Here is a 14174-nt window from a genome sequence, read left to right as displayed (position 1 = left end):
CACACGCGTGTGCGTATGATGCGTGCACGCGCGCGCGCGCGCGCGCGTGTGTGTGCGTGTATGTGTGTGTGTACATATATACAATACATGTCTAAACTTTATTTACTGAATTATTTACACATGCATATATCAAGATTCGGAACGCAATGTGTGTTTTGGTTCAGCTTCCATTCTGCTCGTATGTCGGAACGACAAGCGGCGATCTCGTAGCAGACGTAGCATATAAATGAAATTTTCGAATACTCATTGCTCTTATAATAAAGCTCGTAACTCGTTTCTGCAAGCATAATATTGTTCTTTGAGGTTTTTTGTAAATCGCCAGCTACTTATGCAACGTCTGAAATTATTGTATACAGCACATTTTTGACTCGACTCGGATGTCGAAATGTCGACTTAGTAAGAAGCGTTCCTCTTATCGCGCACAAGCGAAGTATCGCTATTTAATTACAGAAATGGATTGAATCATTGTATAAACCAGCAATATATTATCAGTTGGAAACGCTATAATAATAATATATTTTTATATATATATAAATATATATCAGGATCGTTGTTTAGAAAAGGAATCATGCGTCCTTGATGCCAGAATCGGTAGAAATCATATTCTTGAATTGCAGAACGAATTATTGAAACAGAAGTACGACAGAGTGAGACAGAACAAAAACAAAAAAGGATAGAAACTCCGATTGTAATCGGTGAGACTTCGCACGTCGAGCTGGGCTTGTCGAACGAAACAGCGAATCTATCCTTCAGAGTCTCTCTCTCTCTCTGTCTCTTTCTCTCTCTCCCCCCCCCCTCCCCACTCCCCCCCCTCTATATATATATATATATATGGTCGCTTATTTCTAAATGCTTTCTGGAAAATTTCGGCCGCTCAATGTGTATAATTAAGAGGAGAAGGAACATTATAGATAACATATAAGTTTTAATAAATTATGCTAATCTTATATCCCTCCAATTTATATATAATAGCAAAAATAATTTCAAAACACGATAATTTACGAGATATTGATATTTCTATCTAAATTGATTTTCCATGAGCGGTATATCATGTTCATAGAAATGATTTGCAAGATCTCGGCGTGGTCTCACGCGTAAGATGTGAGATCTGAATGTTAGAAATCTCATGATCAATTCCTTTTTTCTTTTTTCATAATTTTTTTTTTTTTAAATAAGTGACATTGTTAACAAACATATATTACAGGCTAAATATATTTTTATTTTTAATTATTGAAATTATATATGTATTTCTAAAAGTTTTAATTTACCTTTAGAAAAAATCCAAAAAAAAATTTTATACATATTTCTGTAATAATGTTACGTCGATCAGTACTTTCTGTGAAATGTTTTTTTTATAATTATTATCCGAATGAAAATTCTGATAATCAATCAAATCACAAAAGTGCGATTAATATAATATAATTATAAGGATGATTAATATAATTATAAGGATGAGGTCAATATAATTTTATAATTAACAAATCAAAAAGCCTTTATATGTGCCTTTATATGCAATAAAAAACAAATAATGTTTTATTTATCTATTAAAGTGATTCGGTATTCTTCCTATAGTTATTGGAATACATGTTAAATTTTGGATCGACTTTTGAAGCATCGCCTTCTTTCCCCCCGCCGCCGCCGCTCAATGCTCGACGGCTGAGCTGCACCGGATCGGGCACGGATGTGTATCTCAGGAGCGTTGCACTAAGAAATATGCTCCGTACCTTATAGCAAATTATTAATCCTTTACTTTCCTTAGTCTTCTGTGATGTCTTCTTTATTCAATGTGCCTTCTTTATTCGCATATTGAATAAAGAGGACATCACGGAGTTATTGAAGTTGAGTCATTTCAGTTTAAAATTACGCATTTCGTTCTGTATCGACTCTTATTAGTCTTAAATTGATATTATCAGTATTCTATATTAAAAGATATTACATTTTGTGGCACATAAGCGTGGTCAGTAGCTCTTTGAAAGAAAACCGAATGTATCAATGTAATGTATAAAAATAATAAAGTAAATATTTTAAAAGTATTATACATAATATTTAGTAAAATGTATATACTTATTAATGTTCAATCACTATTATTAAAAAAATAATAATTATGTAGGAAGGAAAATATTTTTATGATAATTTTCATGCTAAAATGTTGTCATGATAATTTTCATGTTGGAAGGTATGATAGCAGCATATTTCATATACTGTGACGCTCTCGAGATGCACGTCCGCGCGCGATCCAGCCGTCGATTGTTGAGCGGTTATAAAGGAAAAATAGGCAGCACTTCAGAAATTGGCTCGAAATGTGTAACTAGTTCTGAGCACACTGAAGTACACATATAATTTCTATAATTTTATAAAAATATATTTGGAGTAATATGTTCATTAATAACGTTATTTGTTTAAAAAAAAAATTAAGAAAAAAAGGAAAAAACAGGATTGAACATAAGATCCCCAACATTCTGATCTCGCATCTAACGCTCGAGACCACGTTGAGTTTTTTGCAGACCGCCTCTATGAACGTGGTACATAAAATACGGAAAATCCTAAACTATATCTCATTAACTATCACGTTTTGAAATCATTTTTGCTATTATATATTAATGAGAAAGGTATATGATTAACTCTTTCACTTATAATATCGTATGAGACTCGTGATAAAGAAATCAGGCCAAACATAAGTATCATTGATGAGAGCCGTGATACGTCTATCGGACCAAACATAAACAATATGTCCCAGGCTGTTAATTATGGCACGCGCCATCGTAACTTAAATCGTAGGGCAAAGGATTAATATAATTTAATAAAAATTATGTATTGTCTAGAATGTCTCTTTCCTCCTTATGATACATGCCAAGCGGCCGAGATCGTCGAGAAAATATTTTCGATCGCTAGAAACAAGCGACCACAGAGAGAAGGACAGAGACAGACTCATTGTTTTGCTAGACGAGCCCAATTCGGCGTGTCCGCGTGGAGATTCACCGATTACAATCGGAGCTTCTATCCGTTTGTTTTTTCTCTGTCTCGCTCTATCGAAATAACAGAAATTAAAAGAATTTTAAATCACGAACACGGTTGCCAGTTCTCCGTTTTTTTTTTAACAGACTTCGGCTTCTTGGACTAATATTCAATACTCCAGCAGATGTGAAAATCTCCAATTTTTGTCGTCTGCTGGAGTATTAAATATTAGTCCAAGTAACCGAAGTCTGACAAAAAAAAACGGAGAGCTGGCAACCGTGTTTGTGAATTAAAATTCTTTCATTTTCTTTTTATTAAATTATATTAATCATATATCTTTCTCATTAACGTAGCAAAAATGCAAATGCAAAAATGATTTCAAAACATAAACATTGATGAGATATACAATAGTTTAAGACTTTCCGTGCGCTATATGTACCGTGTTTGTCGAAATGATCCGCAAGAACTCAGCGTGGTCTCGGGCGTTGGGTGCAAGATCAGAATATTGAAGATCTTATGTTCGATCCTGCTTTTTCATTTTTTCATAATTTTTTTTTTAATAAATAACGTTATTAATAAACCTATTACTCCAAATATACTTTTTATAAAATTACAGAAATTATATACGTGTACTTCAATGTGCTCGAAATTAGTTGCGCATTTCGGGCCGATTTCTGAAATGTTGCCTATTTTTCCTTCACAACCGCTTGACGCTTGACAGCCGCTCACGCGCGGACGTGAATCTCAAGAACGTCACAGTATAAGGAACAGTATGCTGCGACCATACCTTCCAGCAAATTATCATGAAAATAAAATAAAATAAAATAAAATATTTTCCTTCCTACATAATATTATATTTTCTTAATAATGGTGATTGAACATTACAATAACTTAATGCATTTTACTGAATGTAATGTATTTTTAAAATGTTACTTTATTATTTTTATGATACATTCAGTTTCAAAGGGCTACTGATCATTTTTGCGCCACAGAATGTAATATAGAATTTTAGTTTACCGCGTCATATATCTGGCCATCTATTTGTATTTTTTTTTTAGTGGAATAAACCTGGAGAATGCACTTAAATAATGTATCAATAATAGAACTTCAAAGATAATAGAGAGTTTTTACAATAACGTAGATTTAGATACGATGAATGCCTTTTCTTAATTAGTCGCTAAGGAGAAGATAATGTGATCATGATATCGATTATGTATCTTTTTTCTTAGAGTGAAAAATAAAAATTTTTTGTATGTATGTATATATATATATATATACATATGTATTGGGTCATCTAAAAAGTATCCGCGGTTTTTTGCCACTAGATGTGTTGACCATCAACACCATCTAGTGACAAAAAACCGTGGATACTTTTTAGATGACCCAATATATCGTTTTGCGTGACGCTGTATGTGTCAGAAAACAACTTCGTTATACGAGTCAATCAGTTGTAACCAGTATTGACCCGCGTTCACAGGATCGTTGCCGCGCAACAGAACTGTCAATTCAGTGCAGTGTTTTACACACAACCATATATGTGTGTGTGTGTGTGTGTGTGTGTGTGTGTGTGTGTGTGTGTGTGTGTGTGTGTGTATTTATATAGTGTTTTGTGTCCACAAAATAGAAAAAAATGTAGTAGCAGAATATTGTCTGCCTTTGGTAAGAGAAGGTTATGGGTGCTTTCTAACAAGTGATTCAGTATAATACAGTATCTCATTCTTGTATTGGCGAACAAGATTGTAATGATGCACCGTGTCACACTGTGTCTCTTGTTGGAAGACACTCTAGAAGGTCAAAATTGCTTATTGTGATGTGTGTTTCTTGTTGGAAGGCACCCTATAAAGCCAGCATGGAAAAGGTTAGCATCTTTATGTCATTCGTGAAAATATCACTTTTATTTATCATACAAGTGATATAGTTATAACAATAATTTGTGCTTTGTTTAATTAGATCCAATGTCAGAGGCGTTCATCGTGGGCTGACTATTTTTAATTTACTGCCAGAAGCGTTAATCGTGCTTTGGCTAGTTATAGACAAATGTCAGAGGCGTTCATCGTGGGCTGACTATTTTTAATTTACTGTCAGAGGCGTTAATCGTGAGCTGGCTAGCTATAACAAAATGCCACAGCCGTAAATCGTGCTTTGGCTAGTTATAGACAAATGTCAGAGGCGTTTATCGTGGGCTGACTATTTTTAATTTACTGTCAGAGACGTTAATCGTGAGCTGGCTAGCTATAACAAAATGCTACAGCTGTAAATCGTGCTTTGGCTAATTATAAACAAATGTCAGAGACGTTCATCATGGGCTGACTATTTTTAATTTATTGTCAGAGGCGTTAATCGTGAGCTGGCTAGCTATAACAAAATGCCACAGCCATAAATCATGCTTTGGCTAGTTATAGATAAATGTCAGAGGCCTTCATCGTGGACTGACTATTTTTAATTTACTGGCAGAGGCATTCAATTATCAAATTTGGTGAAATATAATTACGGAATCAACTTGTAGAATTTTGCGTCTGCAATTAAAAAAATGTGAATAGCATTGTCATGATGGAATCAAAAGCTGATTGCTTGACATGATGAAAACATAGAAACTAATGAAGAAAAAAAAAGACTGAATATCAGTAAACAGCTTCTTTGAAACCTTATAACTTTTGTCTGAAACGTTTTTTCTAAAAACGTTATGTAATGGCCTTATAGCACAAGAATGGCCGTAATTCATAGAAGAGAACGTGAATCATAGGTCAACATATTATATTTTGGCGTACTATGCATGCCGATACAAGTATAATTCACATTTCTTTACGATTATAGTTATAGTCACCTTTATGTTCAGCTTCTAAATCCGGGGTCTTTTTGGACACCCTATATAATATATACGTTATACATATATATAACATACATTATACAGTCAATAGTCACATGCATAATTTTCGTACGATGCTGTACGTTTATGAAATGTATATAAGTATATCATATTCAAAGCAAAATGTTTTAGCAAATGTATACACTTATAAGTCAATGTGTACGTTGACTAACAGCAAGTTACAATAAGTATATTTTTACTAAATACAAATTCTGACTGTGACTTAGATATATCTTTTGGATCTTTGGAACCATGTATTTGAAATACATGTATATACGTATAATGTAATAGCACTTTTTCCTTTATTCTCAATACCATTTTAACTTAGGATGTAACATGTATTGTCAGTACGTAAATACATTGCACATACATATGTAGTTATTTCATCTCTTTTTATTATGTTTAATGGGCCTTTTACAATTATAAGCCATAAATCAGCCATAAATAAGAAGTCAGAAAAATTGATCAATTTTTAGCTTCTGACTTCTTATTTGTAACTAATGGCTTATTGTAGAAGGCCTATAAAAGAGAGATAGAAGTTGTATCATACTTAGCTCATACTTAGCTTTTTATGCAGATATAATATAGACACATTAATGAATAATAGAATTATATTTTATGTGCATTATGATGTACTCACATTACAAAACATAAAATATATTTCTAATTCATATTCACGTGTGTAGCTACTTCATCTCTTTTTGTTACGTATAACAAAAAGGTGTATTGATCTTCTTTTTTCTACATTGAAAAAATAAAAAGAGATATGTTTTTTTATGGTCAAATATACAGATATTAATGATATATGCTTTTATATTTCCAATATCAGAATATATATACAACTAACATAAATTAAAGCTAACGAGAATCAAACGCAGATGATCAGACGTAACATCTTAAAAAGATAATCAAATTACGAATTCTCTGATAAATTCTCATTTTATGTGTACAGATATACTCATTTTATATATATATATATATATATATATATATATATATATATATATATATATATGGATATTCATGAAAAAGAATTACATTATGTATGTGCAATGTCGTATTCATTTATTGATATTATATTATTATTACCTAAAATGACATTGGACGTAAGGAAAAAGTGCTACTACGGCTTCGTATCGATATAGCTATTAAACAAACAAGATACAAAAAGAGCATAAAGAACCACACCACAGGTTATAATTTGTGATATTTACTTATTATTATATAAATTAAAACATTAAACGTTTCGGCCACAATCTGGCCATCTTCAGTAATACAATAGTCTTCATAAACCGCAAAAATACATTTAGTTGAAATTAAATTCAACAGTCCATTATTGTAATAAAAATGACATGTTCTTTTTAGTGTGCAGATACTTCGTACAAAATGTTATAACGCCCATAGTCATATCAAGAAGTGTAGAACAAGAATTTCCAGATTCTAATTAAATTTAAATTTATATGTCATTAATTTCTCCTATTCGAATATAAAGAATTATAATCGTTACCTGTTTTACAGCCAAAAAACTGAGCGAAGAATATCAAATGACACTCTCACACAATAAGACTTTCTTCGTGACATTATGTGTTGTTGTTTGTTATATCGCGTATTATACCACTATTTATACGCCTGAGTCAAACAAATTAGAAATTTCTAGAGTTATTATTGAACAGAAAAAGAAATCTTACTTAAGAAAAGGAAAATAAATATCTGGCAGACTTTCCGTGTCACTTTGTTTATTGATACCTCTTATTTGTCTTTTTATGTGTATCATTTCGGAAATTCTTCTTTTTATTAAAGATTGTTCCTTGTCTAAAACTTTTATGTTTTCCCAATCTAACTCATGCATCTCGTTCAAACGGTGACGTGAAACCACTGAAATTTCGGAAGGTGATTTTCTTAAATCCGCTTTATGTTCTTTTATCCGAGTCTTTAATTTTCTTTTTGTTTGGCCTACATACGACGAATCACAATTTAAACAATCGATTTTGTAAACAACTCCACATTGGTCATCCCTGGACAAGGGATCTTTCCCCGTCTTAATAAATGCATTCATTTTATTCATGGGTTTGTACGCTATTTTAAAATCATGAACATGTGAGAGTTTTTTAAACTTTTCCGACACTTTGCTCAAATACGGCACCACAAGAATTTTCTTTGAATTAATATTAGAATCAATTTCTTTATTACATTTTTTACTTCTATTTTGTAATGTCTTAATTCTATTATTTATTGTTGCAAATATAAACTTTAAGGGATAACCGTTATTTAAAAGAATGCGAATTAGTTCCGTGATGTTTTTTTCCTGAAATTTAGGATGGGACAAAAATAGAATTCTGTCCAGTTGCCCAATAATAACTCCCCTTTTGTGTGTTAACGGATGATTGGAATAATAATTTAAATACCTCCCAGAATTGGTAGGTTTTTTGTACATATCAAAGATGATGTTTCCTTCTTGTTCAATTAATTTAACATCTAGGAAATTTATGCCATTTTTATCGCCACGGTCAACGGTGAATTTAAGCCTTTCGTGATATGAATTAAATAATTCTAAAATTTCCTCAACCTTTTCCTCATGTACCGCTAATACGATGTCATCCACGTAACGAAAGTAAAACGATGCCTTAATGTTATTCTTGGTAATAATTTCGTGTTCTAAATCTTGTAAAACAATATTTGCCAGTATCGGAGACAAAGGAGAACCCATGGGCAAGCCAAAAATTTGTTTAAAAATTTTTTTGTCAAAGATGAAAAATGTGGAATCAATAATGATTGTGATTGCCCTGATGAACTCTTGCAGAGGAATCGAAGTCTTGCATCCAATAAGTTCCCATCTACGCTCAATACTTTTTATAACTAATTCAGTCGGAATGTTCGTGTACATAGAGACTACATCAAAGGATACAATACTGAAATGAGCAAAGTGTCGGAAAAGTTTAAAAAACTCTCACATGTTCATGATTTTAAAATAGCGTACAAACCCATGAATAAAATGAATGCATTTATTAAGACGGGGAAAGATCCCTTGTCCAGGGATGACCAATGTGGAGTTGTTTACAAAATCGATTGTTTAAATTGTGATTCGTCGTATGTAGGCCAAACAAAAAGAAAATTAAAGACTCGGATAAAAGAACATAAAGCGGATTTAAGAAAATCACCTTCCGAAATTTCAGTGGTTTCACGTCACCGTTTGAACGAGATGCATGAGTTAGATTGGGAAAACATAAAAGTTTTAGACAAGGAACAATCTTTAATAAAAAGAAGAATTTCCGAAATGATACACATAAAAAGACAAATAAGAGGTATCAATAAACAAAGTGACACGGAAAGTCTGCCAGATATTTATTTTCCTTTTCTTAAGTAAGATTTCTTTTTCTGTTCAATAATAACTCTAGAAATTTCTAATTTGTTTGACTCAGGCGTATAAATAGTGGTATAATACGCGATATAACAAACAACAACACATAATGTCACGAAGAAAGTCTTATTGTGTGAGAGTGTCATTTGATATTCTTCGCTCAGTTTTTTGGCTGTAAAACAGGTAACGATTATAATTCTTTATATTCGAATAGGAGAAATTAATGACATATAAATTTAAATTTAATTAGAATCTGGAAATTCTTGTTCTACACTTCTTGATATGACTATGGGCGTTATAACATTTTGTACGAAGCATCTGCACACTAAAAAGAACATGTCATTTTTATTACAATAATGGACTGTTGAATTTAATTTCAACTAAATGTATTTTTGCGGTTTATGAAGACTATTGTATTACTGAAGATGGCCAGATTGTGGCCGAAACGTTTAATGTTTTAATTTATATAATAATAAGTAAATATCACAAATTATAACCTGTGGTGTGGTTCTTTATGCTCTTTTTGTATCTTGTTTGTTAAATTGATAACCACGTGAAAAAAATTTTTTAACTTATAGCTATTAAAGTTAAAAACTGTACTTTATGTATATTATAGATTTTTAATACTGATGATATATATTGGAACACGGCCTACACTGCATGTGTACATAATACAACTGTATTTTTAAGGTCCGATTCTACAAATATAAGATTAACTTCAATTTTGTTTATTTTTTTCTCAATTCTAAAATTGGAAAATTTTCCAAAATAAATCTTAATTTGTTTCCAAAATAAATCTTACATTTGTGTGTATAACCGACCCTAATACACGTCCCTGTTAAGATGGTAATGTAGGAAACAGAATAAAAATATTGATAATTAATCGATCGAATTTCCTACATGATCATATTAACTCAGAGGGCGTAAGCATCTTACATTGGAAATGAAAACTTGTAATATCGACCTTGATTAACTTCAGCCTTCGCTCCAGCATCCCCTTAATGTATAATAGCAAAAATGATTTCAAAACGCAATAGTTTATGAGATATTAATTATTTACGATTTTTTAGGAGAATTATATATTGCGTTTATAAGCACAGTCTGTAAAAATTTTATGTGGTCGTGTGCGTAAGATGCGAGATCAGTATGCTGGAAATTTCATATTTCTGATCCTACGTTTTTTTTCCTTTTTTTCACATATTTTTTTCTGAACAGTTATTAATAAACATATTAGGGCGAGCATATTTTTATATAATGATTGAATTTATTCGTGTATTTTTAAAAGTTTTAAACCAACAACCAAAATATAGTCAACTGTTAGAAAGAATATAAATAAAATTACTAAAACCATATCAGTGATTGGACACAAAATAAATTAATTAATTTATTAAATCTTCATTATGTGTCAGTGAGTAGTAAAAAGTTCAAATCGGACCTACACTTTGTTGAAAAGCGAGAAAAATTGGAATCATGAGTTAAAGTATTTATAATTACGTTATATGAAGTTAGATTATATGAAACTACTTTATTTTATCTCAACTACTTATTTTATCTCAACTACTTTATTTTATCTCTTTCCCGGCATGCTATTTTTGTTTTATAGCTAATAAACAGAAGATGGAATAACAGAAATAACGATAATGTCTTTCTGACCGCATTCGTCAATTTCAATTTCTATTTAAAAGTTGCTTTGTTTGTGAAAATAATTTCAATAATTGAAAACAAATTTCAATAATTTCAGTATCAGAAAAGTGGCTTTTTATCTCAACACATAAATAAAAGCACGTGTAGCGAGATAAAAAGCTAATATTTTACAATGAAAGCACAGCTTTCAAAACTAAATTAAACATTGAATTAATTAATCAACATTTGGGTATGTAATGTATGAAGAGAAATTATTGTTAAATTAGTAAATTATTAAAATAGGTTTTAATTAAAAATTTTTTTTATGCACAAAGATCCGGTTGCACCAATGTTACTTTAAACGAAACTTAAAACTCTCTCTATCTCGTTTTAAAACCGAAAAGAGATAGGAATAAAAGAAAATTTTAAAATTAACGTTGGTGCAACTGGAAGTAAAGAGTTTATTTAATCTTAAAATGTTATTACTTTATATAATATATTTATTTATATTTTTATATCAAAATTAAGAAGAAAACCATAGGAGAAAGAGAGACTAATTCTATTATTATTTTAATATTAATATTTATTTTAAAAGTTTATTCGACTAGTCCAGCCAGTACGAAGTATTTATAAAATATTAAATAAATATTTGGTGCTGTCGGAGAGAGTAAAGTTAATTAATTTTTACGTTTTCAATTCGTTATTTGTTACAAAATTAGTCATTGAAGAAAACACTTTTTATATTGCGCTTTCATTTATAAATTTCTAAAAAAGTGTTAGCGTATAATGGTCTCTCTTTAATTTTACTAATATAACTGTGTAAAATACAATAAATTATTATTACTATTATACATATACTGATTATGTAACATGTAGATTTGTAATTTCTTAAATGACTAATTGTAACAATTAATGTTTCTGTCTGGTAATCTGTCTGGTAAAAATTTTAATGCGACTAAAAAATTAATAATTCGATAATCATGTTAATTATACAAATTTTTTTACGATGTTTTATTAATTTTGTATATATACAAAATCATTAAGTTTTTTTGTAAAGATAAATAAAGAATATTTAAATTATCAATATTTTAATATAATATATTTTAAGATATTAATATTTTAATATATTCGGAATAGATCATGGCCATGAAAAAGTAATTTATTTGCTGTAGAAGGATCTGAAACGTTTATTTATTCTTTTAAAATGAACATTTAGTACTCTATAATTATAATTTCCTTTAAAGCTCGATTATATGCTATCGTATTTAATTGCTTGAAAATATTAATATTAGATCATATTGCTACTATTAATTTATTATAAGAAACATTAATTTGTTCATAGAATATTTTTTTTGTACATATGTACTTACAATGTATGCGTAGTTATAAAATAACATTTACATATACGCAAACATGTGCATGTACAAAAATTCACAATTTGCTGTGGCGCTTGTTAGCCTTGTTCCATATTATTTTCTGTTACAAAAGGCCAGAAAGGATTTTCATACCAAATCTTGAGTAGATACATGGTGTGACACAGTATATCATTACATTCTTGTTATTTGACAAGAATAACATAATCACTGTCTTCCACTGTGTCACTTATAGCAAGACACACGACGCTTTATTGTATACAATAAAAATCAAGACTAGAATTATTATATTGAAAAAAAACGAGCATTCCATCTGATGAATTTATTTTCATTGTAAAATTTGTATTCTCTCTCTCTCTCTATCTCTCTCTCTCTCTCTCTCTCTCTCTCTCTCTCTCTCTCTCTCTCTCTCTCTCTCTCTTCTACTTATTTTACTACTAAAACACTAAAATCCGATTGCATCAACGTTACTTTAACTTTAAGCGAGACTTAAAGCTCTATCTGTCTCGTTTTAAAGCGAAAGAGAGATAAAGAAAGTTTTAAGCCTTGCTTAAAGTCAAAGTAACATTGGTGCAACTAGGTCTAAGAGCTTTAAATTTGGTATTACTCTGACACAAGCAGTTTTACTGTTTGATCTATTTGAATATAATCTTTTCATAAAATCTGTTATTAAATTAAATTTTCTTAATTAATTTATTTTTTATATGTATACATAGATGTACTTCAGGACATTCAATTTTGGTTAAAGTACATCAATCATTTGACTTTATATAACGTAATTGTAAAAACTTTAACTCATGATTCCATTTTTTTTTGCATTTGAACAAAGGAATAATTTTAGTTTGAATTTTTTACTACTCACTGACACAATGAAGATTTAATTTATTTATAATATTTATAAATAAATTAAATCTTATATAAATACAACCATATAAAAAGATAGAGATATATTATCTGAAGTTGGCAGTTCTGAAGCCAGAACTTCAAGGTCCTACCATATGAAGTCTCCAAAATCAAATCGGACTTGGCCTGTCGATCATTAAGCTTAATTTTCTTTATCAAATAATTTCTTAGAGTTATTTAATGCACGGCGGATATTCTTATATTTATCAGTGACAGGTCTTTTGAAAATATAATATTTTCAGCATTTTCTTTTGGAAATTCATCAAGACATAATCTATATTGAAAACATGCAATTGCATTTAAGACACGTAATTTAAAGTGAATTGTTTATAATAAAAGAGCTTCTCCTATATAATAATGCTTTTAAGTTTATTATCTTTTATTGCCTACCTATTATGATCTTGAATAGATGTTTTGCGTTGTTCGGTTCCTTTAATTTTTTTTCCAGTTCGAGAGCAGTGCATCAATTCGTCGCATATAATGCATCCAGCGATCCACAAGTCATAGTATCAATTCTTAAGTCATTAATGTTTTTCAAGATATTAATTTCTATTAGAACTGTTAAACGACTCGATAAAAATTTTTCATACACAAATTACAGGGTGCGTCACCAAAATCCGGACAAATCGAACAATTTCTTTAAACAAAATGTTTTTAATGAAAAATTAAATATTACAAAAAACCCTTTTACATGGCACTTGGGGGACCTTTATAGAGCACAATTATTCGATATATTCCCCATTAGCTTGAATGACGGCCTTTATTCTCGCTTTGAAGCGTTCGCACGTTGTAATGTAGCGCTGTCCATGCCGACGAATACTGCCTCAATAGCGGTTCTTAATGACATCACATTGGGATGCGGAGACTGGTTTGTAACTCTTTCAACTACGCTCCATACGTAATAGTCCAAGGAATTTAAATTTGGACTGCTAGAGGCCAGAATGGGAGCCGAGGCGAACAACTCGGCTTGTCCTGGCAGGCTTAGAGAGCATCTGTCGTATCTTTAATGTGTACAATTTGTATTCGAAGATCCTCCTTGGCAATTCGACGCATTGTTGGCTCGCTTACACCAACAATCGATGCTAATTTTCGCAAC

The 14174-nt window shown here is 30.6% G+C and overlaps 1 long non-coding RNA gene across 1 annotated transcript; it reads left to right on the top strand.

The window, feature by feature from the left end:
- The first annotated feature begins 840 nt into the window (after positions 1-840).
- On the top strand, positions 841-13929 carry LOC147908948 (uncharacterized). The gene is made up of 2 exons (XR_015545652.1): positions 841-5740; positions 9796-13929. It is a non-coding gene; the product is annotated as an uncharacterized LOC147908948 (long non-coding RNA).
- Positions 13930-14174: the final 245 nt, after the last annotated feature.

This window comes from Acromyrmex echinatior, chromosome 7 (genome assembly GCF_024713525.1).
Source record: "Acromyrmex echinatior isolate Ae372 chromosome 7, ASM2471352v2, whole genome shotgun sequence".
NCBI lineage: Eukaryota > Metazoa > Arthropoda > Insecta > Hymenoptera > Formicidae > Acromyrmex > Acromyrmex echinatior.
The sequence above is the reverse complement of the archived record's forward strand: the minus strand, read 5'-3'. Positions and strand labels throughout refer to the sequence as shown.